This window comes from Rutidosis leptorrhynchoides, chromosome 3 (assembly GCF_046630445.1).
Source record: "Rutidosis leptorrhynchoides isolate AG116_Rl617_1_P2 chromosome 3, CSIRO_AGI_Rlap_v1, whole genome shotgun sequence".
In the NCBI taxonomy this organism is placed as follows: Eukaryota; Viridiplantae; Streptophyta; class Magnoliopsida; order Asterales; family Asteraceae; genus Rutidosis; species Rutidosis leptorrhynchoides.
In genome coordinates, this window is record NC_092335.1 from 156,333,641 (window position 1) to 156,338,646 (window position 5,006).

Here is a 5,006-nt window from a genome sequence, read left to right on the forward strand (position 1 = left end):
TACCTTTTACTGTTCGGCAGCTTTTACTGACACAAAATTTTGAAATGCCGGTTTTCAATTATAAACTACTCTATATAAACTGACATCTATTAGAAGAAACGGATGTATCACTCTCTTTTCCAAAACTAAATTTTAAATTTGTTAACATGTCACCAATTCTTGTTCAGATTAATGTGTATTGGAATGGTCAGTTTTTACCACAATTCAAGTTTTACTATGGGTACAAATATAAGTACTTTCAAAATGTGGATGTTAGTTAATGAACAATTTCAAAGGTGTTTAAGTGGCTGAAAGAAAACACTACGGTTGAACACTCGGGCGTGATGTTTTGGAATGAAGGTAAAGGAAAATTCGAGCATCTTTGCGAGGAAGATGAATGGAATTTAATCAAAAACGAAGCAATTGTGAAAAACCAACCTCTTCCATTGCATCTAATTTAATTATGTGTTAAATTTCTAAGTGTTGTTTTTAATTATGTATTTTTTATTTTTAAAAAAATGTAACCGTAATTTTGATATTAATAAAAATGTTGTTCAAAAAATTTGTATTAGCATCTTACTACTATTAATATTTTATTGTTTGTAATGTTATTATTGATTTTAAAGTAATAGTAGCACATATAAATGTAAAAAAACTATCAAATCTAAGTTATTTAAGTAAATTAGGGTTTAAAAATACAGAAAACCTAAACCGAAGTTTGGAACTTCGGATTTGACCAAAACCGAAGTTCCAACTTCGGTTTAGGTTTTCTACTGACACCTCACCTAAAACCGAAGTTTGAAATGTGACGACCCGAAAATTTTCGATCAAATTTAAACTTAAATCTTATATGATTTCGATACGATAAGCAAAATCTATGATGTTGAGTCTCGAAAACTTTGGAACTGTTTACATGAATTCTATTACCCTTTGACCATGCCCGATGATTCACGAACATGATATATATAGATTGATATAGTATTATTATTATTATTAATAATATTATTATTATTATCAATAATATTTATATTATTAGTATCATCGTTATTAACAATATTATGGTATACATTCTATAGTAGTTATTATCATTATCATTAGTAATATTATTATTACTATCATATTATTTTATATTTGTTTTATTATTATTAAAAGTATTATCATTATAGTTATAGTTATATATAATAATAAGATTAGTTATAATCTATGAACATAAGTATATAAAAATAAGAGCTATACAAACACAGATATAAATACAAATAGATATATAAAGATACATATTAGGAAATCAGTAATTATATTATAAATATAATTATTAATAGTATTAATATTACTACTAATATTATATATCAATAAAACAAAGTATTAATATTGGTATCATTAAGAATATTATTATAACTATTAAGTTGTTATATTGAAATTGTTATTATTAGGATAATGATTATTAATTTTATTATTATGTTATTATTATTAATAATAACCAGTATTTTTATTATTTAATCATAATAGAATTTTTTTAGTTTATAAATAAAAGAATCAAATATATATTTAGATATAAATAAATACTAAAATATAGTGCAAGATAACATAAGTTTAACTACAAATATAATCAGATATAATTACGCATATAGAATTATTAACCATCCCTATCAAACTTTTAACCACTCTGCTATTTTCCTATTACACCTGTGGGAAATTGTCGACACTTATACTGATATATCAATTATCTTCTTCTTATTGATAAAGTATTAAAATTCTTCATCCTCTAGATCGCATATAACTGTAAGTATCTGCTTTCATCTGTTTAAATTAATCAATAAAATTATAAATAGCTCTTTATCCCTGTTCTTGAATTATATTTTCAAAAACTCGATTTCGATTCAAATTCTAAAAAGTAAAAACGCAGTTGTGTTTGGAATCTCTTACTCAAACTAACTGTAAATTTTCAAGTTTTAATTTTTCATATCGAACATTAATTTTGGAGTCAAAGTTTAGGAACAAAAAGGTCAAACGTTTGGTTCATGGGAGAATTCGTTTTCGTTTTTAAATTTCATGTTAAATTGAAGATACAGATAGTTTCTAAAGATGATTTGAAATATAATTCGTGTTATCATCTTGGTCTAAAACGTCATAAATTTCGAAATTAATGTTAGAGTTCATATTGTTCTTCGAGAATATTTTTTTTTGCTGTTGCTGTTTTAATTTTTTTTTTCTATCTGTTAAATATGAACAACCCAGGTCGTATCTATATTAGGTTAAAATTCTAAAACGAGCAAATATTTGATGTTACGATTTAATTTGGGTTACTCTTGGTCGACTTAATTAATATTGAAGGAGAAGAAGGAGGTGACCAGTAAGAAAAACGAGTTATATAGTTTAGAGATGAGGTTAAAACAGAATAAGCATGGTAGAGCAGATGGTTAAGTCTTTGTCGGGTTAACGAGTGGTCTCGAGTTCAATTCTCGGCTTGGACATCTATTTTTTTAAAGCCTCCTTTAAGGTAGTCTCATGTTCTTTATTATTATTATTATTATTATTATTATTATTATTATTATTATTATTATTATTATTATTATTATTATTATTATTATTATTATTATTATTATTATTATTATTATTATTATTAATGTTAGGATTATTATTGTTATAAGTAATCGAATTATAAGTATTATTATTGTTATTATTATTAGTATAAGAATCACTTATAAATTGTTATTATTATTGATAATACTAATATTATTATCATTTTAAAATAAAATCGTATCATTTTATTACTAAGTATAAATATTATTATCATTATTACGACTATGATTATTATCATCATTATTAGTATGAAAATAATATAATTTATTATTATTTTCATTAATAATAGCATTAGTATTAATCTATGATTATTAATAACAGTATTAATATCAATATAAGTATTACTATTTTTGACATAAGTATTAATACTATCATTATTATTAAAAACGTTAATAACAATATTGTTATTGAAGATCATTATGACTATTATTAAAAACATTATTACTTAGTTATCATGTTTATTAAAATTATCATTATTATTATTACTATAAGTATTTTATCATTACAAACATTATTTTGGTATTACCATAAATGCTATTTTTAACAAATAAATGATATATATATATTTATATAAAGATATATTTAAAACATATAACATAACAGAGTTACCAGTTTTATATACAAAATGAATATATGAGACGTATATATATTATATGAATATAAAAATGATATAATTAGTAAATCGTATATATATAAACTTATTCGATTACGATTATGTGTATTAATATATATACAAATGATATAGGTTCGTGAATCCAAGGCCAACCCTATACTTGTTCAATGTCGTTCTAGGTATTTTACTACAAAATACAGTATGGTGAGTTTCATTTGCTCCCTTTTTTAAAAGCTTTTGCAATATATAATTTTGGAACTGAGAATACATGCGCTATTTTTTTATAACTATTTTACGAAATAGACACAAGTAATTGAAACTATATTATATGGTTGAATGGATAGAAGCCGAATATGCCCCTTTTTAGCTTGGTAGCCTAAGAATTTGGGAACAGACCCCCAAATTGACGCGAATCCTAAAGATAGATCTCTCGGGCCCAACAAGCCCCATTCTGGAATTTGGAATGCTTTAGTACTTCAAAAGTATCATGTTCGATGGGTGTCCCGAAATGATGGGGATATTCTATATGCATCTTGTTAATGTCGATTAACAGGTGTTCAATCCATATGAATGATTTTTATGCAGATTGCATGTTATTGAAAAATGGAAATATGAAATATTGTGGTCTATTAAAATGATGGAAATGAATGTTTATGATAAACTAATGAACTCACCAACCTTTTGGTTGACACTTGAAAGCATGTTTATTCTCAGGTATGAAAGAAATCTTCCGCTGTGCATTAGCTCATTGTAGAGATATTACTTGGAGTCATTCATGGCATATTTCGAAAGACGTTGCATTCGAGTCGTTTAGTTCAGCAAGATTATTATTAAGTCAATTATAGTTTGATATATTATGAAATGGGATGCATGACTGTCAACTTTCGATGAAATGAAAGTTTATCTTTTAAAGCCGAATGCAATGTTTGTAAAATGTATCATATAGAGGTCAAGTATCTCGCGATATAATCAACTATTGTGAATCGTTTATAATCGATATGGACTTCGTTCAGATGGATTAGGACGGGTCATGAAAGTTGGTATCAGAGCGGTGGTCTTAGCGAACCAGGTCTTGCATTAGTGTGTCTAACTGATAGTTGTTTAGATGCATTGGTGGGTCTGGACTTCGACCGTGTCTACATGTCAAAATTTTTGCTTATCATTTAAGTGTCGAAAATTATTTGCTTATCATGCTTAAAGTCTAGACACGTCTTATTGCCTCTATTGCATAGACAGTATATAGATAAATTCATATCTTAGCGTATCTGCTATTATTACCTTTGCCTGATAGCTTCCGTAGATTCCTCCGTAACTTATGGGATTTTAGTATTATATATGCATATGTAAATTATGTATTGCAGGGTACTAATCTACATTCTATAATCTAATTCTTATCGAAAATCCTTCATCTGATCATACGAGATGAATCCCTCAACCAGTTCGAGTCCCTCAGATTTTGATAGCTATTCCGATAGTTATTCCGACAAATATTCCGACATGGATGTTCACCTAAGCTCCAAAAGCAGCGTCACCAGAATGAATCAACCAATTCATCTGATGGGTTTGTAGTCGACTTAATCAATGGAGATGAGACGAGAAGAAGGCGATCCTTTCCACCAACCGAATTCACCACTTGACGGAGAACCCGAAGCACTTACTGGCGAACCAGTCCGAAACACCATTTTCACCCTCATTTCCTGAATACCTTGCCACGATTATATTCTATCTAAAATACTAAACCTTATTCATTCGCTCGTTCCTACCGACAATCATCCCGGAGTAAAAAGTCAACGAGCTTCGCACCCGAGTTGTAGCCTTGAAAAATATGGTGCAA